We start from the raw sequence: 27,222 nt of genomic DNA, 5'->3' as shown, positions 1-27,222 counted from the left end.
GAACCAGTCTTAAGTAAATCCAAACCTTTGACTGCCTAGGGGGTTCAGATAATCAGCCAAAACAAAGTAGCCCAAAACATCAATTCAGATACATCTGAGCCATTTATAGCTTGACTCTGAACTCTTTATAACCTAGTTCCAGTCTTAGTGATAAATGAATCATGATGGTATTATGTATGACCTTGCAATGATGGGGTTAGAACATCATGAGAAAAACTCACAAAATTCTTGAAGTTAACTGAAGATGAGTAGTGGGCAAAGTCTTCACCATCTGATAGTTGTTTGAAATAAGCTGGTGGTCTGCTTTCAGGTCCCACTGGCTGGGTAACCACATAATGAAAACCATCATCATAATTTGACAGTAATTGGCATTCTTGCTAGCATTTTAAGCAAAGGAGCCAAAATATGTAAGGCATGGAGACTGAGCTGCCTAGTCAACCATAGAGATGATACCTCTAGAACAGGGTAGAGGAACATTAGGACAGCATTGTAGGAAAGCTTGCAGTGCTGCTAACTATATTATGGTTAAGGAAGGATTTTGTTTTTCAGTGCTGACAGTCTGACACCTTTCATAAACACTAAGTTCACTAGACCTTTTTTTTTTTTAGCCATACAAAGATCAGGGCTCTAATTTTTTATTTTTATTTATTTATTTATTTTGCTTAATACTCAACTGTTCTCGAGGAGGCAACAAGTATATCTGAAGAAATCAATCAATTTTTTTTGGCTTGCTACCTTACTCTTGATACACAAGCTTCCAACCTAGTTGAAATCTCCCTTAGTTGCATCCATCATCATCATTATTATTACTATTATTCATCTTCTCTCTAGCTTTGGTATTAAAACACCATTCCTCTGGCCATGAGACAAAAACTGAGATTCATTTCTCAGTTCTGTAATGCATGTCCTGAATTAGCCAGTGATTATCTCTGCAACTGAATTATGTGAGAAGTTCCTTTGGGGCTTCTAGGATAGAGAGGTGGAGAAGGGACTTGAACAAAGTAATGCATTTGTGCTTTTGCAGTGCTTTTGTCCCCCATTGCCCTCATGAGTAGAAGCTGGATTCTGAGACCTCATCCTTGTCTACTGTATAGCAGCAGTATAAGACCACTGAACAACCATCCCTGAACATATAGTTTGTCTGTGTTTAAGTCTCAAATAGGAAAAAATGCTACAGCAATAATAAAACAAGGAAATAAGAAGCAAAAATATCTTGGCCATGTAATGAAAGGAAATCAAAATTAATGAAAGCACAGAGAATAGAGCAGGTTAAAGGACTTGTTGCAAGTCATGCTACGAGCACATGGCAGAGATGGAATGCAAATCTGTGTTTCCAGGTTTCACAGTTCTTTGCTCTAACAACTAGCCGACACTGCCAGAAATTTGGGGCAAGATGCCAGACGCCCAGACTGAGTGAGAACATGGACCATAAGATTGTGACAATCGGGTAATTATGGTTTATGAATTTCAGCTTTAATCTGCAGTTCAGCGATTCCTGATTAAATATCTGTTAAGCACAATTAAAGTTTGTGTTGTGTTTCCCTGCCTTGATCAGAATAATTATGGACTATGCTTTTCATGTCAAAAGTAGCAAGAGAAAATTTTCATGAATGAATATAGTTCCTTAAAAGCAATTTTATAGCACCAGCTGCTGCTGGCTTTATTTTATATTTTAGTATTATCAGAAGAACTATAATCCTGTTAATGTTCAAAAACTTCTGAGAGGGAGAAGGATGTAGTTTCTGCATTGAGTACAGTGTATGAGAGAGTCACTTGGTGGCTTGTGAATGGGCATGAGGACAGACAGGAAAAATAGCTCAGCTAGAACTTCTGTCTATTTTAAAAGACCCGTGCGCACAAATACTGGGGGTTATGCACCTGACCAGGCCCTGTGCGCGCCGAGCGCATTTTAAAAAGGGCCCGGCCACACGTGAAACTCCTGATATGCGCAGAAATGCCTGGCCTGAAGAAAGGGGCGGGCGAGCCCAGGACAGCACCATTAGACGCTGTCCCAGGGAAGCACGCACCGGCAGCCGGCCGGCATGCAGAGTTTACTTCTGCTCCAGAGGAGCAGTAAGTATAAAAACAAAAAAATTGGGGATAGCTAGGGTAGGTTTAGGGGTTGGTGAGGAGAGGGAAAGAGGGAGGAAGGTTAAGGTTAGGGAAGTTCCCTCCCAGCCTGCTTAATTGGAGTAGACTGGGAGGAAACTGGGAATGTGCTGATGTGTCGCAGCGCATATTTTTCTAAAATTCCTCCCCCCCATGTGTGACTGGTCACCCGCTCGCATATGTGCGCGCAGAAATCGTTTTTATAACATGCACACACACATACATGCATGTTATAAAATAGCCGCATCCATGTATGCACGCCTTTTAAAATCAACTCCTCTTTGTTAGAAAGGAGCAAACAAGAAACAAAGACAAATATTTTTTTTTTTAGATCATTGCACAATATTTCAAAAATTATATTGTGATTTAATTCCATTTTAAGAAACCGTTGCTCATAAGGAATTAGAATAAAAAGTGTAGGTCACATAGCATGATAGATTGGCAAAAAGATAGAGTGCGCTCTCCCCCCCATAAGTTGCTGCTGCAAATCTGTCAAGAGGTTGTTTCTGCTGAAAACAGGGTCTGAAATTGGTTTGGTGTTTATGTAGAATGGGTTGATGATCCTGTTCTAGCTCCCACTACTTAGAGATGTGCATTACAAAAATTCAACAGAACTGACATTAATTGGCAAACGCATTGTAAATTTGAATGGAAGGATCAAGGACTGAGTGAACTAGGATAACTAATTTCCAGAGGTGGAACTGCCATAAAAGTACCCACGGTCCAATTTCTGTCTCATACTCTTATTCTGTTGAAAAGCTGAGGTTAGAAGTACTGCTAAAGTAAATTCTGTTTCCCTGAAGAGAGATCGACCCGTGTATACTCATTTTGACAATTGATTAAGCTGTCCAAATCTTAGCCACAGGTCTGGTCTGACCCAGTGTGGCATATCTTATGTTCTTAAATCTGCTATGTAGCCTCCAAATGGAAGTGGGGAAAATTCAAGTATCAAAATAGTTTTTAAAAGTACATGAGCCCTGCTAAAATGTACATTGAAGAAATAGAAATATAGGACTTCATTACTGTTGTATTCCCACTGAATTTCATCATGCAGAAAAATAGAGATTATATATGATGGTTCCTAAAGTCCATGGAGGAACTTAATACTTTTGAAGATATCCAAAAGATGGAAAGAAGGGAGAAGTGGTGATTGTTGGAGGCTTTAATCTGCCAGATGTAAACTGGAGAATCCCTTCTGCGGAATCTTAACAATAGTAGAGAGATAGTGGATGCCCTGCAAAGGGCTCTGTTCAAACAAATGGTAATGGAACCCACAAGAGAGGGAGCTATACTCGATTTAGTGCTCACTAATGGAGATAATGTCTCTAATGTCTGGATGGGTGCCCACCTCAGCACCAGTGATCATCAAACAGTATGGTTTCATATCACTTATACAATACCGAGAAGTCGCACAAAGACCCGGGCTTTGAGTTTCAAAAACACAGACTTTGTTGAAATGGGGAAGTACCTGGAGGAAGAATTAGAAGGCTGGGAGAAAACGAGAGATGAACAAAAGTGGGCCAAACTAAAAGGAGCAATTACTGAAGCGACTAATATATATGTTAGAAAAGTAAAGAAAAGCAAGAAAAGAATGAAACCTATCTGGTTCACAAAGGAGGTGGCTGATAAAATGAAAGATAAAAGAACAGCGTTTAAGAAATATAAAAGATCCCAAAGGGAGGATCACAAACAAGAATATCTGGTAAAACTGAGGGAGACAAAAAAAGAAATCAAGAAAGCGAAAAGTCAAGTGGAAGAAAGGATTGCCAAAGAGGTAAAGCGAGGTGACAAAACATTTTTCAGATACATCCGTGAAAGGAGAAAAGTCCAAAGTGGTATAGTGAAATTGAAAGGTGAAAAGGATCAATGGGTGGAAACAGATGAAGAAATGGCAGAAATATTAAATGAATACTTCAGTTCAGTGTTCACTAAAGAAGACCCCGGAGAAGGACTGTCGCTAGTTAACAAGAAACTGGAGGGGAGTGGAATGGATGAAACTCTGTTTACAGAAGAGAATGTATGGGAAGAACTAGGAAAACTGAAAGTGGACAAAGCCATGGGGCCTGATGAGGTTCATCCCAGGATACTGAGGGAGCTCAGAGATGTGTTGATGGCTCCGCTGCATGACCTGTTCAATAGATCCCTGGAAACGGGAGTGGTGCCGAGTGATTGGAGAAGAGCGGCAGTGGTCCTTCTTCACAAGAGTGGGAGCAGAGAGGAGGCTGGAAACTACAAGCCGGTTAGCCTCACCTCAGTGGTGGGAAAATTATTGGAGTCGCTGCATCTACAAGCAGCAGAATTGCTGGACCAGAGGCAGCATGGTTTCACCAAGGGATGGTCCTGTCAGATGAATCTGATTTACTTTTTTGATTGGGTGACTAAGGAATTGGATCGAGGAAGAGCGCTCGATGTCATCTACTTGGATTTTAGCAAAGCTTTTGATACAGTCCCGCACAGGAGGCTTGTAAATAAAATGAGAAGCTTGGGAGTGAGTGCCAAGGTGGTGGCCTGGATTGCAAACTGGTTGAAGGACAGAAGACAATGTGTGATGGTTAATGGAACTTACTCGGAAGAGAGAGCGGTGATGAGCGGAGTGCCGCAAGGGTCAGTGTTAGGACTGGTCCTGTTCAATATCTTTGTGAGCGACATCGCAGACGGGATAGAAGGTAAGGTTTGTATATTTGAGGATGATACTAAGATCTGCAACAGAGTGGACACGCTGGAAAGAGTGGAGAGAATGAGACGGGATTTAAGGAAGCTGGAAGACTGGTCGACGAAATGGCAGCTAAGATTCAATGCCAAGAAGTGCAGAGTCATGCATATGGGGTGTGGAAATCCGAAAGAAATGTATTCAATGGGGGGGGGGGGGGGGGGGGGGGGTGTGAATGGCTGATGTGCATGGGCAGGAGAGAGACCTTGGAGTAATAGTGTCTAACGATCTGAAGTCGGTGAAACAATGTGACAAGGCAATAGCTAAAGCCAGAAGAATGCTGGGCTGCATAGAGAGAGGAATATTTATTTATTTATAATTTTTTATATACCGCCGCTCATCAAAGATATCACGTCTGTGTACAATGAACAGGAACTTACGCCGGAGCGTTATACATTTAACAGATTATACATTTAACAGGTTATATATTAAACAAAAGTATGTATATAAATATTTGAACATAATAAAGGTAGAATCTATTAAAACATAGAACTATACTTTAGGTGTAACTTAGTTGAGGTAGATTAAACAGAACTAGGGAGTAAAGGGATTCTAGTAAATTGGGTATGAGGTAAGGGAAAGGGTTAAGAGGAGATGGAGTTCTACATTAGATGTATTAAGAGGGGGAGAAAGCATTTCAATTGAAGTTAATAGCAATTGTAAGGAGGGGTATTTACAGAAGGAGCAGAAATAGGAGAAATAGAGATGGTGTCTAGACAGGTGGAGAAGGGTAGATAAGGCAGTGCGTATATGGGAGAGGAACAACATATATATTTCAAGTATAGGCATGTGTGAATAACCATGTCTTGAGTTTTTGCTTGAATGTTTTGGGAGATGGCTCAAGGCGCAGTTCAGTGGGCATGGTATTCCATAACAAAGGGCCAGCAAAAGAAAACGCTCCCTTTGCTGGCCCTTTGTTATTCCATAACAAAGGGCCAGCAAAAGAATATCCAGTAAGAAAAGGGACGTGATTATCCCCTTGTACAGGTCCTTGGTGAGATCTCACCTGGAGTACTGTGCTCAGTTCTGGAAACCGTATCTCTGAAGAGACAAGAGACGGGATGGAGGCGGTCCAGAGAAGAATGACCAAAAAGGTGGATGGTCTTCATCGAATGACTTATGAGGAGAGATTGAAGGGGTGACATGATACAGACTTTCAGATACTTGAAAGGTTTTAATGAACCAAAGTCAACGACAAACCTTTTCCGTTGGGAAAAAATCAGCAGAACCAGGGGTCACGATTTAAAGGTCCAAGGAGGAAGACTCAGAACCAATGTCAGGAAGTATTTCTTCACGGAGAGGGTGGTGGATGCCTGGAACGCCTTTACGGAGGAAGTGGTGAAGACCAAAACTGTGAAGGATTTCAAAGGGGCATGGGATAAACACTGTGGATCTATAAAGTCTAGAGCAGTGGTCCCCAAACCTGTCCTGGAGGGCCACCAGCCAGTCGGGTTTTTGGGATAACCTCAATGAATATGCATGAGAGAAAATTTACATGTTATGGAGGCAGTGCATGCAAATTTTCTCTCATGCATATTCATTGAGGATATCCCAAAAACCCGACTGGCTGGTGGCCCTCCAGGACAGGTTTGGGGACCACTGGTCTAGAGGATGTGAATAAAGAGAAGAGGCATGGGGGTGGCTTGCGAGAATGACAGCTACTACCTGGTGATTAATACCCTTATTCAATAAACATACAAATTGTTAATGCGACTCCAACATTGCTCTATGCTTCAACGGCAAGAGGAAATTTGGAAAAAAGGATTTGCATTCACAAATAAGCGGGGAGAGTAGCTTGCTTGTTGCAGCGGTTACTATCCCAAACCAAATAAGCCTGATACTTCACTTTCAATGCATATCCAGCGTAGCTCTCTGCTTCAACGGCAGGGGGGAATGAAGATAAGAGGATTTAATTTCAGACAACAACCAACAAGGACTGAATTGCACAGGTTGGGTAAACAAATAAGTGTGGGAGTAGCTTACTTATTGCAGCGGTTACTACCCCTAACCAATTAAGCTTGTTACTTCACTTTGATGCAACTCCAGCACTGTTCTCTACGTCAATGGCGGGGGTGGAAGGTAATTAGAATCAAAAAGTTACTAATAAGGGCCAACAGTAACAGATAAGTATGATAAAAATAAGTGTGAAAGCATGCTGGGCAGACTGGATGTGCTGTTTCGTCTTCTTCTGCCATCATTTCTATGTTTCTATGTTATGATATCTAAAGCACTTCTAGTTATATGCAGCGCGGTACAGACTGACATAAGAGACGGTCCCTGCTCCATGAAGCTTATAAATAAGTCAAGGCAAGCATACATGAGAAACAAAAGTTTATGAGAAGTGTATTTATTGCAGAGAAGGAGCTAGGATTTAAAAGCAGCCTCTCAAAGGTGAGATTTTAGACTGGATTTGAATATGGTGCCATCTTATACACACGCTCTTTAAGGAGAAATTTTAAGATTCTCACAGGACAAGCAGGATGGTAGTCCTCACATATGGGTGACATCACAGGATGGAGCCCAATCACAGAACACTTTTGTCAAAGTTTCTAGAACTTTAACTGGCACCTACTGGGCATACCCAGCATGGCACTAAACCTGCAGCCAGCAGGGGTCCCCTTCAGTCTTCTTTTTTCCGCGCAGCAGTAGCCACGCAGGTTAAGGAGCTCCACAGAGATTCCTGACAGGAATTTTCCTCATGGAATTACTGCAAACTTTCATACCCCACAGGGTACCCCCTCGCGAATTTTTGCTTCCGCGGTAATCTGGTAAGTTTTTTACCCGGTTCAGGACGATTCCTGTCGAGTTTGGCCCTCGCGGCCTACTGGCCATTGACCGCACCATGGCTCAATTTTTCAAAGGCCATGGCGTCGGGGTTCCGTCAGTGCACTGACTGCGCTCGCACCATGTCCATATCAGACCCCCATAAAGTCTATGTAATGTGCCTCAGGTGTGAGCATGATGTCCTGACTTGCACCAAATGTGTCTTAATGACACCAAAAGGTCACAAAGCCAGAATGGAGAAAATGGAACTTCTCTTCTGTTCTCAAACTCTGACGCCATCTATTGCTTCGACATCGTCCGAACCGGAGCCATCCACTTCGCACCAGTATCGGGTACCGACTGGTGACCATTCAGCGTCGACAACCTCCCGACCGAGGGGATCGTAGAGAGAAACATCGGCATCAACACCGAAAGCCTCGGACCATCGATGAAGGAAAGTCATTGTCTTCGCCATCGTCCGAGCCCCCATCGAAGAAATCCCATCCAGAAAAGGCCTCGACTCTTTCTGAGACCGGATCACAGAGGCAACCCTCACCTGGACGGGTGTTGGGAGCCGCGACTCCGCCTTTAACGGTGGTCCCTCCAGCTATGCCTCTGCCTCCTTCTTCCCTTCCGGAGCCGGGGCTGATTGCTCCAGGTCTCCATGAAGAGCTGGACTGGATGGTTCAGGAAGCCATCGATAAGGCAATTCACAGATTCCAGGTTCCTCCGCCGAAACCGGTGCCGACTGTGGAACTGACCACCGATCCCATTCCGGCAGCATTGGTACTGCTGCACTCGAAGATGGAAGCGCTTCTAGCCGCTTTTCCACCAATGGATCCGGGGTCAACGATGGCTCCGGTGCCTTCTCCACTTGCTCTGTCATCGGGAGGAGAAACACCGTTTTGTCTTCCTCCATTGGGAGTCATGCCGATGCCTCAACCATCGATGCCGATGCGGCCATCAGCTCCACTGATCCATCCATCGATGCCCTCGATGCCTGCATTGGTGCCCTCGATGCCTTCATCGGTGCCTTCAGTACTTCCCTCGATGCCTTCAGAGTCTAGACCAGGGACTTTCAGGAATACCTTCGTCCCGTCCCTCTCAGGTTCCTAGAGGGACAGGTGCTGATCCCTATGATACCTGGACTGACGTTCTCCTCCGGAGGACTTGTCCTTCATAAATTTTGTGAAGGAAATGTCTGAGTTGGTTCCCTTCCAATTACAGACTGAGCAAAATGATAGAAACCAGATGATGCAGCCATTACAATTCCTGGATGCTCCCAAGGAAATCACCTCCATCCCTATCCATCAGGTTATTTTGGATCTTCTCAAAATGAATTGGGAACACCCTGGTTCGGTAGCTCCAGTGAACCGAAAAGCAGATACTACTTACTTGGCCAGTCAGCTCCAGGGTTCTAAAAACCTCAACTGGATCACCAAACCGTGGTAGTAGAATCTGCCCAAAAGGGGGCACGATGCTCAAAACCCCACTCTTCCTTCCCTCCAAGCAAGGAGCAGAAATTCCTGGATGCCATTGGCCGACGTGTCTTCCAGGGATCCATGCTCATCTCTCAGATCGCCTCTTATCAGCTTTATATGACCCAGTATAATAGGGTCTTATTCAAGCAGATACAGGACTTTACAAAGTCTCTGCCTCAGCAATTCCAGGAACAGCTACAAACCCTGGTTCACAAAGGTTTTGAAGCGGGGAAACATGAAATAAGGTCCTCTTATGACATCTTCGACACCGCTTCCAGGGTTTCGGCAGCTGCTATTTCAGCAAGAAGATGGGCCTGGCTTAAGTGTTTGGACTTGCGCCCTGAAGTACAAGACAGATTGTCCGATCTGCCTTGCATCGGAGACAATCTGTTTGGTGAATAGATCCAGCAGACGGTGGCAGAACTCAAGGAGCATCATGAGACCCTTCACCAACTCTCTCTGATGCCTTCTGAATATTCGATTAACAACCATTTAGGAAGGACACCTGAAAGTCATTCTTCTGTCCAAAGAAGTCCTATCCACCACCGTCTAGAGGTCGTTCTATGAGGCCTTTCTAAAAGGCCCAGTCTCATCAACCTCGTAAACAAAAGCCGCAAGCAGCTCCTAAGCTGGCCCTGCTTCTGGTTTTTGACTCCTCCATAGAGAGCAGCAGCCAGCTTCCTCTGCCACAGTTACCGGTAGGAGATCGATTGTGCCATTTCAACAACATATGGCACACAATCACCTTAGACCAGTGGGTCCTTGCCATAATCTTTCAAGGTTATCACCTGAACTTTCTCTCCATCCCACCGGACTCCCCACCTCGGCTGACATGGGGAACATCAGACCATTCACTACTCCTGGATCAGGAAGTCTCCCTACTCCTTCAATTCAGAGCAATCAAACCAGTGCCCTACACCCAACAGGGCCTAGGATTCTATTTCCCGGTACTTTCTAATCCCCAAAAAATCAGGCGGTGTTCGTCCAATACTGGACCTGCGTGCCCTCAACAAGTACCTTCAACGAGAAAAGTTCTGCAAAGAGGAGACTGACTCTGCTCTCTAGTCCTCCAGGACGCATACACACACATTGCAATAACTCCATCTCATCGCAGATTTCTGAGGTTTCTGGTAGGCCCCAAGCACTGTCAGTACCGAGTGCTCCCGTTCAGCCTAGCATCTGCTCCACGAGTTTTCACTAAGTTTCTCGTAGTAGTAGCAGCCTTCCTCAGGACTCAAGGTGTCCACATCTACCCCTATCTCGACGATTGGTTGATCAGGGCTCCCACTCAGCAAGCTGCTCTGTTGTCCCTACAATCTTACCTTACACACTCTGATTTTGCTAGGGTTTCTCGTCAACTACACGAAATCCTGCTTAGTCCCATCTCAAACTTTGTCCTTCATAGGGGCAGACTTGGACACCTTTCAAGCAAAGGCTTTTCTGCCTCAGCAGCAAGCTCTCACTCGCATTTCTCTTGCACACCAGCTACAGTCTCAACACCGTTCAACTGCACGAAGCTTCCTCATCCTGCTGGGACACATGGCGTCCTCGGCACAGGTTACCCCAATGGCCCGCTTGGCCATGAGAGTCATGCAGTGGACTCTAAGGTCACAATGGACTCAATCCGTTCAACCACTATCGAGCGTTGGCCACATCACTGACCCACTTTGTCAGTCTCTAGCTTGAAGGAAAAATCAGATCAATCTCCTCCAAGGCCTTCCTTTCCAGGCTCCAGATCCTCAAATAATTCCTACTACCGATGCTTCCAACCTCTGCTGGGGAGCACATGTTGCCAATTTGCAAACCCAAGGAGCTTGGTCTCCAGAGGAAGCCAAACACCAAATCAATTTCCTAGAGCTACAAGCAATCAGATATGCTCTCAGTGTGTTTCGGGATCGCCTGTCCAACCAGGTCACCCTGATCCAGACGGACAACCAGGTGGCCATGTGGTACATCAACAAGCAGGGAGGGACGGGCTCCTACCTACTGTGTCAGGAAGCGGCACAGATATGGGCGGAGGCCCTTTCCCATTCGATGTACCTCAGGGCCACCTACTTGCCGGGAGTGGACAATGTGTTGGCAGACAAGCTGAGTCGCACCTTTTAGCCGCACGAGTGGTCTCTCAACCCCACAGTAGCAGACTCTGTATTCCAACGTTAGGGTTATCCTGACATAGACCTCTTTGCGTCACCTCAAAACCGCAAAGTAGAGAACTTTTGCTCTTTCACTCACAGCCGCCACTCACAGCCAAGACATGTGTTCTCCCTCTCATGGGCAACCGGTCTCCTATATGCATTCCCTCCACTTCCACTTCTCTCGAAGACTCTCTTGAAGTTACGTCAGGGCAAGGGAACCATGATCCTGATAGCTCCTCACTGGCCACGCCAAGTGTGGTTTCCGATCCTTCAGGACCTATGCATTTGCAGTCACATTCCCTTAGGAAAGGACCCGCTTCTGATCACTCAGAACGACGGGTGCCTACGCCACCCCAATCTTCAGGCCTTGTCCCTGACGGCCTGGATGTTGAAAGGTTAATTCTTCAGCCACTCAACCTTTCGGAGCCAGTTTCCCGTGTCCTGATTGCTTCACGGAAGCCTTCCACGAGAAAATCTTATCTTTACAAATGGAACAGGTTTAAGTCATGGTGTTCCTCACTGTCACTTGATCCTTTTACCTGTTCCACCATGAAGTTTCTGGACTATCTCTGGCACTTATCAGAGTCAGGTCTAAAAATTTCCTCCATCAGGATGCATGTCATTGCGGTAGCCGCCTTCCATAAAGGTGTTGGGGATGTACCCATTTCAGTACAACCCCTTGTAACACGGTTTTTGAAGGGCTTGCTCCACCTCAAACCTCCACTGCGCCCCCACCCCTTCTTGGGACCTCAACCTGGTTTTGGGTCGGCTCATGAAACCTCCATTCGAGCCTCTCCAGTCCTGCGATCTTCACTATCTCACATGGAAAGTGATTTTTCGTCTAGCAATCACATCCACTCACAGAGTTAGTGAGTTACAGGCCCTAGTTACCTATCCGCCTTACACTAAACGTCTGCATGACCGGGTAGTACTCCGCACTCACCCTATGTTTCTACCTAAGATAGTATCGGAGTTTCATATCAATCAATCCATTATACTACCCACCTTCTTTCCCAGGCCCCATTCTAATCCGGGAGAACAGGCTCTGCATACCCTTGACTGTAAACGTGCTCTAGCATTCTATCTAGACCGTATAGCTGCCTGCAGGAAAAGCACTCAATTGTTTATTTCTTTCCATTCCATCACATTGGGTCAACCTGAAGGTGAGCAGACTCTCTCCTCCTGGTTAGCGGACTACATATCCTTTTCCTATCAGCAAGCAGGCATTCCACTTCAAGACCGTGTTAAAGCATACTCTGTCAGGGCCAATGGCAACTCAGTAGCGCACCTACGCTCGGTGCCGCTCTCTGATATTTGTAGAGTTGCTACCTAGAGTTCTCTCCATACCTTTACAGCCCACTATTGTTTAGACAAGGCTGGAAGGCAAGATTCCATCTTTGGCCAGTCTGTCTTGCGCAACCTATTTGCAACTTGATGTACCAACACGCCTGCCCGTTAGGGTTCAGGATGCCCTCTACCAAATTCCACCCCAGTCCTTGTGCCTATTGCACATCTTGGGTACATTTGGTGCATACTCGGACATCCTCAGCTCGGTACTCACCCATATGTGAGGACTACCATCCTGTTTGTCCTGTGAGAAAGCAAATGTTGCTTACCTGTAACAGGTGTTCTCACAGGACAGCAGGATGTTAGTCCTCACGAAACCCGCCCGCCACCCCGCGGTGTTGGGTTCGTTACGTTTTTCTTATTTTATTTTTTGGCACTTCCTGTAGCTTTAAACAAGACTGAAGGGAGACCCCTGCTGGCAGCAGGTTTAGTGCCATGCTGGGCATGCCCAGAAGGTGCCAGTCAAAGTTCTAGAAACTTTGACAAAAGTGTTCCGTGATTGGGCTCCATCCTGTGATGTCACTCATATGTGAGGACTAACATCCTGCTGTTACACCTGTTACAGGTAAGCAACATTTGCTTTCTGTCTACTGCTGGTATTTTTTGGTATCCTGAGAGGCTACTGATGGCAATTGAATAGGCTCAGCTTAAAGGCATTATTTAGTATGATGACTGCAAGTTTAGACATTGGCAGCAATATTCACAGTGATATTTTTAAAAAATGACTAGGTTTTTCATCTTTTGGGAAAAATCATACTAAAGCTTTTTGCCATAGACCTCAGTGGAAACAAATTTTGATAAAATGGGTGAAAATGGCTAAATTCACCCTATTTTACTTAATTGTGATATGTTGTGGTATTGGTGAGCTTTGTAATTTTCTGCTCTTTCTATAGATATTCTGTTATTAAAATCTTTGAATATTTGTTTGAATTTACAAATTTTGAGGAGTATTTGCCAGATTTTAATGAATTTAAAATGTTATTTTACATATATCATTACATTGGCCCCAGTTAGGACTGGGTAGGAGAGAAGTGACACTAAACCTTATAGGGAGCTAGATAAAATGATCAAAGATGTGTTTAAACACATTTTATTAAAAAAAATGCTAATATTTCCCTCTAGTCGCTTTCTTACTGAATAGATCAGCTCAAACTACTGTTGCGTTTTGCAGTAGACTGGCAGTTAAGAGTGTGCATGTAGAATAGTTGCAGTGAATGTTAATTATTTTTTTATATTTAAAACTAATGTAAGGCTTTGCAGTCATTTGGCACAAATTTGACCATTTACACTCCATGAGAATTCCGAGTTGCTGAACCTTTAAAGTGAAATAATTTCAATGAAGTAACTAGAAGCTAACACGTACCTGTCTATTTTATATTACAACAGTGCAGTAAGCAGATAGACAACATGAAGGTGTATATGCCCTTCTTGAATCTGCAATACAGAACGAACCTAAAACTTGCCCTGAAGTCATAGCCTTGTTTCTGGGTATTCAGGAAATAACGCATATCTACAATTCTAGGCATTTTGCAATAAACACACATAGTCAAATAAGCAACAATGGTAAAATAAGTCAAATAAGCAACAATGGTAAAATAAAAACAGCAAAAATTAAAATAAAAGGACATATAAACTTATCTAATAGATCCAATGTTATAACTGATAAGCCTGTGTAACTAAATAGGCCTTTAGCATCTTCCTAAAATTGACTGTTTCTTTTTTTAACTGTTTAGATAATGCATTCCACAACTTTGGTCCCTGAATACAATAAAAGACAATCCCTAGACTCTTCTAGACAAACACATTTAAAAGAAGGAATATCTAGGTTCAACTGGGATCCTGACCAGAGTGTTCTGTTAGGGCAATACATCTTAAGAGCAGCATTCATACTATGAGGTGCAATGCCTTTCACTCCTTTGTATACCATTATAAACTCTAAATTTAATTTGCCAGGCCACAGGAAATCAATGATGTTTTAATAGATACAGAGTAATGTGAAAATAAGATGGAATTTGCTCTATTATTCATGGCAGAATTTTGTGCACATCATAAAGCTTGAATGGCATTTTTTGGAATAATTGTGGTCAAGGCTATTGAGTGAATCACCATTTTTAAATCAGAAACATCCAAAAACAGCTGAATTCTTCTAAATATCTGAGGACGACAATTTAAGATTTAGATTTATGTATTACACCTACTGCATAGACAGCTTGAGACGATTTACAAATTTTAAAAACACAAAAATGTAAACAAACATCATTTGATTTGCCATATCAAATCATTATCAAGATTACAACAAACAGACCATAATAATCCCTATGCAGCAAAAAAAATATATACATAACAAAACCCTGACAATGCCTTCTGTGCTAATTTTACATTGCAATTCAGTTTATCTGACTTTTATCCCATATTCAAAGATAAAATATCCTAAATAACCACATTTTGATGCCCTCCCTAAATGCTATATAATTGTTTTGTAAATGAACTTCCTCTGGGAAGAAATTCTATAATTTAGGAACAATCACTGAAAAGGCCCACTTTGAAAGTACGAGCTCTTTGTACCTCGGTCTTCCCTGGAGTCACCAATCCTTTTTGTAACGATTGTACACTTAATAGCAGTAAGAAGAAAGGCCTTGTATAGCTGTCAGAAAAGATGGCAGGAAGACGTGTCTGCACAACTGGCTCATATAAGGAAGGCTGCGTTAAGTATGAAACAAGTGTCTGGAAGACTGCTGGGACTGAGCAGTGTGTCTTAGGTTTTCATTGCTAAGGATGGTTTGGAAATAGCCCTGGAACCTGGAACCATGCTATCATGTGCACTAATATAATTAATTTTAATTTTTCTATAGTACTGATAGTGCAAAACACTATACAAAGATTGCATAACTACTAGAGCAGTGGTTCCCAACCCTGTCCTGGGAATTCCCCAGCCAGTCAGGTTTTCAGGATATCCACAATGAATATGCATGAGAGAAAATTTTCAGGTTTTTGGAGGCAGGGTTCCTAACCCAGGACAGGGTTAGGAACCACTGTACTAGAGGATACTACAAGTCATGTAGATAAAATAGATATCTACTGTGGAGAATTTATAATCTAATCTGCCTTTTCTAGAAACACAGAAAATTATGGCAGACAAGGACTGTAAGGCTTTTCTAGTCTGCTTGGTTTACTTCCTGGTACAGTGCCATAGACCCTAGTTGCTCTCTGGCTTTCCCTTCACTTCATTGTAATTAAAGATCCTCTGTACCTATCCCAGGCTTTCTGGAATTCCATTACTGTTTTTGTCTCCACCATCTTTGCAAACTTAAATCTATTTTGTTTTCACATATTGATGGGAGACAGTGGCACTGTGTCAAGGATGGTGCTGTAACCAATTCCACTTCCAATTCCAGGGGCTGAGATCCTGGTTTGTGTTTAGAATCTTTTAATGAAAGCTCACACTCAGTTGCCCCGACTGATTATTGTAATGGAGAGAGAGGGAAGGCAGGACATACGCAGAATAGACCTGGAGTTTTATTCAATCTGGACTCTGTCACAGTCCTTCCCAAAACCCAGATATTTTAGCAGGTAGATTAGTTTGTATTGGATGATTGCAATATTTAAAATTCATACTTATGTATGTGCAAATATGTAAACCGCCTAGACGGATAGCCCCCTACCCATTGTGCGGTATACAAGAATTTTAAATAAATAAATAAATAAATAAATAAATATATACAAGAGAGAGGAGAAAAAGATTTAACTCTTCGAGGTCCTTAAGGTTTTTACTTGATGAGGCTCTTCTGTTCATCAGCCCAGCCTAAGAAGGCAAAACACCACTTGGACTCCAAATGGTAAAAGGTTCTTTACTGGCACTGATATCAGGAAATAAAAAAGGCAAAGGCCAAACAATGATACATCAGTGGTTGGTGTTATGATAACGTGTGTTTTGTGGATCCTTGGGTGCTGCGGAGATGACCACGCCCACGGGGAGGAGCCCCATGAGGAGCCACAGCACTGGGCTAGACTCATACACACAAAACACAGGAAAGTTCTTTTATTAGACAGCTTGAAGATCTCCACCAGAGGTGGCAGTAGTGAGGCAGTCTGTGGTTGTAGTCTCAGAGGCCTCAGGAGAGGGAGCCCTTCTCTCCTAGATGACATCAGGAGGTTCCACAGCAGGTCTCCCAGCGAGGAGATACTGTGGATGAGATAGACTGAGAGTTAAGAGTACTCACTAGGTGTTAGCTGTTGTTATGCGATTCTACCAGGTATGTTGTAGAAGGTACAGGCACCGAGGCAGGGAGAGCAGGCCCTAGAGGATCGAGTACCTGTTCCCTGTAAGGCACCTGAAATAAAGCAGAGGGCCCCTGAGGAGCAGGTACCCAGGTTAGCGATTACCCCGAAAGGCAGAGAGAGAGCTTCCTGCGGCAGCACAGAAGCGGCAGAGTAGCGTAGACAGGAACGGATTCGAGACCTTGCTAACTCAATGAGCTAGCAAATCTGTGAAGGTAGTATACCCGGATGGCGTGATGTCAGCATGAGAGAACGCCCTCGAGGTTCGCGCCAAGGGTCGTACAAAGACGTGGGTTGTGCGTGCACCCTAGTAGGTACCTGGGAGGAGCAATGGCGGGAGGCTGTACCATAGCCGTTCTGGGGACGCCAGAGAGGTCGGCTTGTCGATGCTGCGGTAGCCATCTTTCCCAGGTAAGCGGGAGGAGCCGTGAATAAGGTGAGGCAAACAGGGTGAAGCCGTCGAGGACCAATGGATGCAACAGTTAGTGCACCACACAGCAAAGCAAAGTAAAAGAATACTGAAAAATAAATCTTTCATAGTAGTTTACTGCATTCCCAGACAGTTAGGTTCTGTCCCCTACGACCTTGCCTTGTCTTCCCTTAGGTCTCCCATTGTACCTACAGTGTAGGGCAACAATTCTTTCTTTATTTCATACACTTCATGCTAAGCTTCTGCCTGACTTTCTATCCAGTATGAACTCTAACAGGGACCCTTCTTCAGCTGGGAAGTTCTTGCAAACTGCCAGCAAGGACAAATCCTATCTAGCGCACACTTCTCCAAGATGATATCAGGACCCAGATGAGGTATATTGCCTTAACTTCTCCTCCCCAAGACTTCTATTTCACTTTGGAATCCTCTAAAGTGTTCACACGAACCCAATGATTCCTTTCTTCCAGTAAGACCTCAACCTTGGGCCCCGCCATCCTACCTGGACAGGATCTCTCTGTTGAGAGAACGCCCACTTTTGGTACTTCTCCTTTTGAGGTAAAGAGCTTTCCAAGTGCGCTCAACAAGACACACTCACTGACCTTCAGCCCTTATGAGACTGACTCCATTTCCTTCATCCTACTGGACTCTCTTGTTTCCCTCTGAATTTGTCACATGGGCGTTGCAGTGTTATCAAACCTATGCCACTATTCACTGGGAAATGCCAAACCTCTCTAAGCATTCCTCTCTACACTCACTCAGGGCTGGGTCTGTTGAGACCACTGACTCTACAATAGTAAGGGGCAGATTTGGGGTCCCCTTACATATAAATAAGCTCTATGGTAGGAGGTTTCCTTCCATCACTGAGGCTAACCATAGTTTTCATGGCCCAGTGAAGCAACAGCTTCACTGGGCCATGAAAACCTACCCTTCCAAGATCATACTATCCTTGCACGGGTCCTGGAGATCCCACCCTGCCCCCTTTCCTCCTATCACCCCAAGGTGTCAGTGCCCCAGTTATCCCTCTCCCCTTCTCTAAATAGGACTCGGGGCTGTACAAGAACAGAATTTTTTTTTGGGGGGGGGGGGGGGGGCAAGTTTAATATATGTGGGCACTGGCCAGCCTCCACTCTGCCCTGCCCCATCCTATCTTGTGGGTGTCTTTACAGCAGTGGTTACAAAACCCTTTTAAGTTCTGGCAACATTCTGTATCTCTCCTGTCTCTTCACTGTCTCCTTGGTCAGTCTCTGCTGCTTCTTACTCTCCCTCGGTAGTTAAGGCAATTACTTTATACAAGTGTTAATCTCTCAGACTGCTGAAGAGCTTCCATGCAGCCCTGGCATTCTGTTCAAATCCCTTTTACATTCAGCTTTGCTATATGCTTTGACCAGAAATTCTATAGCTTTGAACATTCAGTAAATGAAAAAAATAATTTCTCTAATTTGTGTTAAATTTGCTACTTGTTAGCTTCATGGGATGTCTCCTAGTCCTAATACTATTTGAAAAAGTAAGTAACTATTCCCTCTCTACTTGTTCCACTCCACTCACAATTTTATAAATAGTGAGCTCATTTTGACATGCAGTCATTAGGATTCTGTAATTTCCTGAGAAGGGGAATTTTGAGAGAGAAAATTTTAGAAAGTTTCTATTTTGTGTGTTGTATTAATTTTTATTATTTCTTTTCCTATAACATAATTATAAATCATCTATTGAGGGCCCTAAACCGACCTGTTTTTCAGCATCAGGCAATGAATATTCATTAAATATGAAATATGTTCCTGTACATTTGGTATAAGAAAAGTGTGAATTTGTATATTTTGGTTACCTTGAAACTAGAGTAGTCTTCGAGAACTGGTCAAATTACATGGTTTATGTTATTCCTGTGGCTCTGTTAGTGTAAAGGCTATGACATTGCCACTTTCTTATCTAAATAGCTTTCCCCACAAATGCAGCACCACTATGTGCCAGTGCACTGCAAGAGCTGAGAGCACAGAGGCATCATTTATTTGGAACAAGTTGGTAGAGAAGTTATTTACCCTTTCAGATAATACTAGCACAGGAGTGGCCAACTCTGATCCTTGAGAGCCACAAACAGGTCTGGTTTTCAAGATATCCAAATGAATATACATGAGCTAGATTTGCATGCACAGCCTCCATTGTAAGCAAATCTATCTCATGCATATTCATTGTGGATATCCTGAAAACCTGGCCTGCTTGTAGCTCTCAAGGACCAGAGTTGGCCACCAAGGCCTAGGGGATATTCCTTGAAAGTAAGTAGGAGCAGATCTAAAACAATTTTTAAAAAAACCTACTTTTTGAGTCAAGTACAATTGTTGCTGGAGGACATTGTCAAAGCTATAGACTAGCTGGATTTGAAAAGATTTAGACAATTCACTGGTGGATAGATCCATTAACAATTATTAGCTGGAAAGACTTAGGGATTGCCACCTCTTCTGGAAGGGAGCAAAAGGGGTGGGATCTCCACCTTAGGATCTGTCCGCTACTTCCAAGTGACCCAGATTAGCCAATGTCAAAGACAGGATGCTGGGCTCGATGGACCATTGGTCTGACCCAGCATGGCACCTCTCATGTTCATATGTACCACTCAGGTCATTCTCATACTTGCACAGATTGTGTACAAAAAAGATTTATCTAACATACCAGGAAGCGCCTGGGGTGGGGGTGAGGAGAAGAAGTTAGGTTCTAAAGCTCACATTCTGAGATGTGTCATAGGGAGATCCTATAGGGCTGGGGTAGCCAACTCTAGTCCTCGAGAGCCACAAACAGGCCTGGTTTTTAGGATATCCATAATGAATATGTGTGGGTCAGATGTACGTCCTCCATTGTATGCACAACTATCGCATGCATATTCATTATGGATATCCTGAGAACCTGGCCTGTTTGCGGTTCTCAAGGGCAGGAGTTGGCCACCCCTATTAAGGTAATGGGTTTATACACAAGGAGGGTTATTTTTTAATATCCCATATAACTTATGGCACAAATACGCACATAAGTTACAATTTTCAATGCAAATTTATGCACATAAATTTGCTCTGAAAATTATCCCACCAAATCTACCCTGTCATGCTTAGATGACATTTCCTAAAACATTTATGTGCACAAAGTTGAATTTTACAAACTAAGGGGTAGATTTTCAAAAACGGCACGTTGGCGTACTTTTGTTGGCGCTCCAGGCGCCAACAAAAGTACGCGGGATTTTAGTAGATACGCGCGTAACCGCTAAAATTCTTGATCGGCACGCGCAAGGCTACCGATTTCGTGTAGCCGGCGCACGCCGAGCCGCACAGCCTGCCTCCGTTCCCTCCCTTCCTCTACCTAACCCACCCCCCCGGCCCTGTCTAAACCCCCCCCTACCTTTGTTGGGGGATTTACGCCTCCCAGAGGGAGAAGTAAATCCCCGCGCGCCAGCGGGCTGCTGGCGCGCCTAGACGCAACCCAGGGGCGGTTCCGGAGGGTGCGGCCACGCCCCCGGACTGCCCCTGGCCGAAACCACGCCCCCGGAACCACCCCCAAAACACCGCGTCCCGCCCCGAAAACGCAGCGCCGATCGGCCCCGCCCCCGACACGCCCCCCTCGGAAAACCCCGGGACTTACGCAAGTCCCGGGGCTCTGCGCGCGCCGGTGCGCCTATTGAACATAGGCGCACCGGCGCGCAGGGCCCTGCTCGCTTAAATCCGGGCGGATTTACGCGAGCAGGGCTGTTAAAATCCGCCCCTAAGCACATAATCCAAACCCCACCCTGAATCCGCCTGCGAGAACACCTTTGCTCAGCCCGGATAAACTAACATTTGGACATGACATACAGTATGGGGCAGATTTTTATTCTCACGCGAAACGTACACCCGATTTTATAACATGTTATAAAATCCAGGGTTGGCATGCACAAGGGGGTGCACACTTGTGCACCTTGCGTGCACCGAGCCCTAGGGGAGGCCCGATGGCTTTCCCCTTTCCCTCCAAGGCCTGTCCGAAATCAGAGCAGCCTCGGAGGGAACTTTTTATCGGCTCCTCCCCACCTTCCCCTATCTAACCCTCCCCCCAGCCCTACCTAAATCCTTCTCCTACCTTTTGTTGTCAAAGTTACGCCTGCCGGCCGCTGTGCCAGAGAACTCTGGACTGCCCCTGGACTGCCCATTTATGAAAGCCCCAGGACATACGCACGTCTCGGGGCTTGCGCGCGCCGCCGAGCCTATGCAAAATAGGCTCGGCGCACACAGGGGTAGGTTTTCGGGGATTACATGTGTGTAACCCTTTGAAAATCTACCCCATGTGCATAAGCTTACCTGCATATCAGGCAGTGATTTTGCAATTGACCATTTCTGCACATAAAGCATTTCTACCCACTGAAGTTTCTTAAAAAATTACCATTATGTTATATATGTAATGGACCTTCTGGTCTCATTATCACTAGTTTCCCTAGTTTAATTATCTTAGCGAATGCATTGCAGGTTAGGTAAGGGGGAGGTATCATTCATAAGCAGCACCCCCTTTGAGGGTGCCGACATGGCCAGCCCTCTGGAAAGAGTTTATAAGCAGCTCTTACAGAGAGACTGTGGGCAGTGCTTTTAGGTTTTTAGAAGTTAGGTGACAGTGAAGAGTGGTTATTTCATTGGGGTTTCAGGCCTGTTTGGAGGACCCAGGCAACCCCTGTCTTGGGATCTTAAGCAAGGTCAGGAGGTGGTTCCTATCAGTCCACTAACTGGCTGGCTGGGCTTTCCTGTGGGTTATTTTGGGGGGATTTTGTATTTTATTTTTTTTTGTGGTAGGAGCCTTGTGAGACCATGGGTGCCATCTGGATTCAGGGCATGGGGAACCCTGTGTCTGAGGCTGCCCAAGTTAGGGAAAACCTGCCTTTCCACACCCTCAATAAGGAAAGAGGTATGATAGTGACCTGAACAACTCATGGGTTAACTTCATTTTGGGGGAAAAAGACCTTTTTGGTTAGAAGAATCAGGAGGAAGACTACTGCTGCCCCTTCCTGCCTGAAGAGGAACACAGAGCCAACTTAAGGATACCTTGTCCTCCTGAGAACCTCGCTTATCCAAGACCTGGAAGGTGACAGAAATACCTGTCCTGGTGCAGAGAGACCAATGCACAGATAGAAAGAAACCAGAGTGTAACTAAATGCTGAGGACTGATTTAATTGTGCCTAGTTCACCTGTTTCATCACCAGCAAATTATTTTATTTTTGGATATTCCCCAGTGACTCCAGTGTATTTGGCACTTGCAGCCCACAAAGTTGAGGAAAGTTCAGTATATCCTCCCAGAGAAAGAAAGTAAAAAGAGTCACCCCTGTTACTCTGGGTTCTGAAAGTTCTTTCTCCTCACAAAGAATCCCAGTCCTGGGGGAAAGAGGTACTCTGGAAGAGCTAGCTGAAGTGATTCCAGCCCCAAAGAGTCACTAAAATCCTTTATGGCCCCATCAGAGTGCAGTAAGCTCCCAGGAATGGGATTACACTTAGATACATAGCATGCGACACTTAATAGTTATTTCTTTTACTACCTTGAGATTTATGCTTTAGCACTGTACAATTCTGTTAGTTTTTATAAAATTCTGTAATCCGAGAGCATCATGGGTTGATCATCATTGACATTCTAAATTTCAATGCTGACTGGCATATTTACACTGCATTGACCCACATACCATCTTCCCATAAGCACAGCTCAGCACAACTATGTTCCAGCCTCTATTGTGAAACAATAGCAGAGAAATAATTGTATGCATGTACATAACATCAATTGCATACCTCTGCTCCTAAGCATATTTAGAATTCTTTAAACTAGTTTATATCAGCTAAATAGCTTTCATAGCGTCAAGGTCCATGTTTAAAAGAGTTTGTCCAGATAACTTATGTGGTAGCCAGACAAACTCTGAGGTTTAACCTGTAACTGGATAAATCATTAACCAAATACAATTTATTGGGATAAATTAGAGATGTTCAGAGTAGAGTTAACATAGCCAGATAACTTATCCAATAAGTTGTTTGGATGTGACTCAGAGCAAGTTTAAAGTTACCCAGGTACTGAATTACCTTAACTGGATATATTAAAAGATATTCAGTTAAGTGACAGAAACATTATTCTTGAGGGCCTGAGGGTACAATTCCCCATCCCACTAAAAACATATTTATTGTAATGTAATCACAAGTTCCTAGTGGGTCACATAAAAACATGCATATTTATAGTTCAGCATACAAACAATGAGCCTGCTAGGTAGATGTTCTACTAACAGCCATGACAAAGATTCATTCTTAATGTGAGCCATAGTGCCTGAACTCCCTCCTCTTCCTCCAAGCCCCTCAGAAGATTAGAGAACGTTGGAAACTTTCGGCCTGAGGATCCTTCTCCCTATCGGATTCTGAAAATAAATGTGGTTTTTGGGTCTTCTCGTAATCCTCCCCTCCCCCTTCCCATCTGCAACCCCAACCTGAACCCTTCCACCCTAACTGTGACACCCCCAAATTCCCAGGCCTCTGGGAGCTTGGTATGATTGTATCACTCTTGTTGGAGTCCAGGGTTCCTTTGACAGCAACGTTCATAGTTTATGTGATAGCTCAGTATTGCTGGTCAGCAAAAGGGATTGCCAACCGTGTATGAACCTAAGAGCCTTGCTCAAGCATTCATGTGAATCCTCACCCTTGTGGCCACTGCCTGCACAGCATCGAAAACATGATCCTTATATGGAAGGTAGCTAATCAAGAACTCGTACTCTTCCTGCATTTTGCAAACAGTTATCTGAAGACTTGAACCCAATGCTGTAAAAGTTTTGCCAAGCACTAAGTAGATCCCATGCTATTGATGCCGGTAATAGCAGTGGCTATTCCCTAAGTCAACTTGATTAATAGCAGTTAATGGACTTCACCTCCAAGAACTTATCCAAACCTTTTTTTAAACCCAGCTGCACTAACTACATCCTCTGGCAACAAATTCCAGAGCTTAATTGTGCATCGAGTGAAAAAGAATTTTCTCCGATTAGTTTTAAATGTGCTACTTGCTAGCTTCATGGAATGCCCCCTATTCCTTCTATTATCTGAAAGTGTAAATAACCGATTCACATCTAACCGTTCTAGACCTCTATCATATCCCCCCTCAGTTGTCTCTTCTCCAAGCTGAACAGCCTTAATCTCTTTAGCCTTTCCTCATAAGGGAGCTTTTCCATCTCCATTATCATTTTGGTCACCCTTCTCTGTACCTTCTCCAGGGCAACTATATCTTTTTTGATGTGCGGTGACCAGAATTGTACACAGTACTCAAGGTGCGGTCTTTAAATCTAAAACCTCTCTCATTGGTTCCTGAACCAATTGCTCCATGAAGCAGTCGTTTATTTCATCCAGGAACTTTTTCTCTAGCATATCCTGATGTTATAGTTATCCGGTCAATACTGGTGTAATTGAAATCTTCACATTATTACTGCACTGCCAAATTGGTTAGCTTCCCTGATTTCTCTTAGCATTTCATCATCTGCCTGAATATTTTGTCCAGGTTGGACGATAGTATAGTCCTATCACCATACTCTTACCCAACACATGGGATTTCTACCCATATAGATTCTTCTGAGCATTTAGTCTCTTGTATGATCTTTATCCTGTTGCACTCTCTACCCTCAAAGTGCCACACCCCACCAAGTTGATCCTCCTAATCATTCCGATATAATTTTTACCTGATATAGCACTGTCCCATTGGTTATCCTCCTTCCACGAGGAGTCTGAGATGCCAGTTATGTCTGTCTATAGATTACTGTCATCCATACAGAGGGAATATAATACACTTGAAGAATAATTGGTACTGTGACAGAAGTCAAAAAGTCAGTATTAACTGATGTAAATGAAACATAAAAAAGGGCAGACCTAATAATAAAAAAAAAAGTCTCAAAGAAAAATGATACCACAAAGGGAAATGCTAAATTGAAGTCTGTTTTGTCTCCACTGAAATGCAGTTTTAAAAAGTCCATGCCAAAATGGTAAAGCCTGAAGAGTGTTTTGACTCATATACCAGCACAAAGGTAAAATCTTAAAACTGATCTGATAGTTAGGGCTGGCGAAAGCATTACTGGTGTAGCCTTTGGCCTAGGGTGCTGGAAGTGGGCCGGGTGGCAGTTTAAAAAGAATAGCTGAGATGAGAAGTGGCGCGTGAGGAACGGAGCTAGATGGCATTTTCAGGTATGTATTTCTTTGAGGAGCTGGCCTAGTTTGTGATGAGAGAGAGAGATCTCGTGATGACATCACTGCCTAGCTGGACTCCCTTCCACAGTACTGAATTCTACGTAAAGAGACCACTGATGGTATAGGAGCCTTGCATGAAAAAGCTCAGCCGACAGCATGTAAAGCTAGGTTGGGTAGTATTCCTGGAAAAGTTGACTATACTTTATAAATTAATGAGATTGTTGTACAATGGATAGATCATTTCTATCCATGCTGGAAGTTTAAGAGTGTTTCATTTTCATTAGGAGCACCTATTAGTTTTGGTAGGCTACCTGTCCATGACTACTTATTTGCCATATTCTTTTTCAATGAATTTGTACCAATCTTAGTAAAATAAACAAACAGTAAAATTTAAAATCAAACAATTGTTGTTCAGAAAATATATATAAAATGATTATTTACTTGCTTATTTTTGCACATATAGAGTAGTACATACACTGGTCCTTATGACTCTCACTGCTTACACTCCTTCTGATGTCACAGTGCTAGCCCCTCTCACTCTGCCAGGGATCTTGCCCAGAGCAGATTGTTCTGTTTGAGCGAGAATGACATATGAAGACTATGAAACCTAACCTATTCTATGTTATGCTAGAAGACTATACTTCACATTATTTTACTACTTATACTATAATTTTTTTGTTTTTAATTTTCTGAATGAAAATTTCTAGCCTAAAACCCAGATACAAATCTCCAAGGTGCTTTGGAACAAGAGTTAAACAGAACAGGGCAAAAATGTTCCAGTTACACTGGAACCATCTAACACCCTAATTTTCAATGCTAGATCAACCTGCTAAAGCAAGTGTCAGCATCTAAGAAAGCTGTGTTTGCACAGATTCTACCTTATTGTTCATAATCTCATGCATTGTTTGACTCTTCCTACAGCAATCATCATAAGTAATAGCTTGATAGACTTGAAAAAGGGGCATATGAGCACTAAGGGCAGCATCATTCTATGGTGGATTTGTTAAGTGCTTTCACGTTAGGTCAGTTGCTTTTCTGCCCAGATTGAAAGCCTGGCTTTGTAAAGGATGTCTGAATGAAGTATGGAGCTCATGCCCTATATTTATTATTGTTGATGGGGAATGTTTTGTGCTGGGGATTGCAAAAGAAAGAAACATCTTCAACAAAGAGCAAACCATTGCTTTATCTAACTTTTATAAACAGCAGACATGTATATATGAGATCTTTCAGGTGCCTCTGTTGTTCAAGGGTGAAAAAATAATTACATTTCATAAACATTCATATACTACATAATAGAAATGTATTAGGATTTAAGTTACTTTCAGAAGTGAACATCATTAAATAGTGCTTTCCTAGTGTATGACGAGATCAGCTCATATAAGGATTCAGGTTTTATTTATTTTATATTCTGCTTTTTGGCACTTCAAAGTGGATTACATTCAGGTACTATAGGATTTCCCTATCCCCAAAGGTTTTATAATCTAAGTTTTTGTACCTGAGGCAATGGAGGGTAAAGTGACTTGCCTGAGGTCACAAAGAGCAGCAGTGGGATTTGAACCCTGGCTTCTAGCCCCCTGGTCTAACCACTAGGCTATTCCTTCACTGGTGTGGGCAGGGGGAGGGGCAGTGGTGCACTTAAGACTCAGGGAAATTGCCTGGTCCCCATCCCCCCAGCCACTATGGACCCTGCAGTGTAAACTGAAGGGAGCATGATCTGGACATTGGCAACCTTCAGGCCACAGGCATAAGAGAGAAGAAACATGGGGTGTATGAGCTGGTACGCAACTCC

General features: G+C 43.6%; 1 protein-coding gene across 15 annotated transcripts in view; it reads left to right on the top strand.

The window, feature by feature from the left end:
- Positions 1–27,222, top strand: part of ZBTB20 (zinc finger and BTB domain containing 20) — a 1,517,062-nt gene that overhangs the window by 1,116,333 nt on the left and 373,507 nt on the right. The window contains exon 5 of one of the 15 annotated variants that reach the window (XM_029578318.1): positions 1,338–1,447. The exons of the other annotated variants lie outside the window; for them this stretch is intronic. The gene's annotated coding sequence lies outside the window, so the exon portion shown is untranslated. The remainder of the gene's footprint in view (positions 1–1,337; positions 1,448–27,222) is intronic. 15 annotated transcript variants of the gene reach the window in all.

The sequence above is a fragment of the Rhinatrema bivittatum genome, chromosome 15, assembly GCF_901001135.1.
Source record: "Rhinatrema bivittatum chromosome 15, aRhiBiv1.1, whole genome shotgun sequence".
Taxonomy (NCBI): domain Eukaryota; kingdom Metazoa; phylum Chordata; class Amphibia; order Gymnophiona; family Rhinatrematidae; genus Rhinatrema; species Rhinatrema bivittatum.
This window is presented reverse-complemented; position numbering and strand designations above follow the sequence as displayed.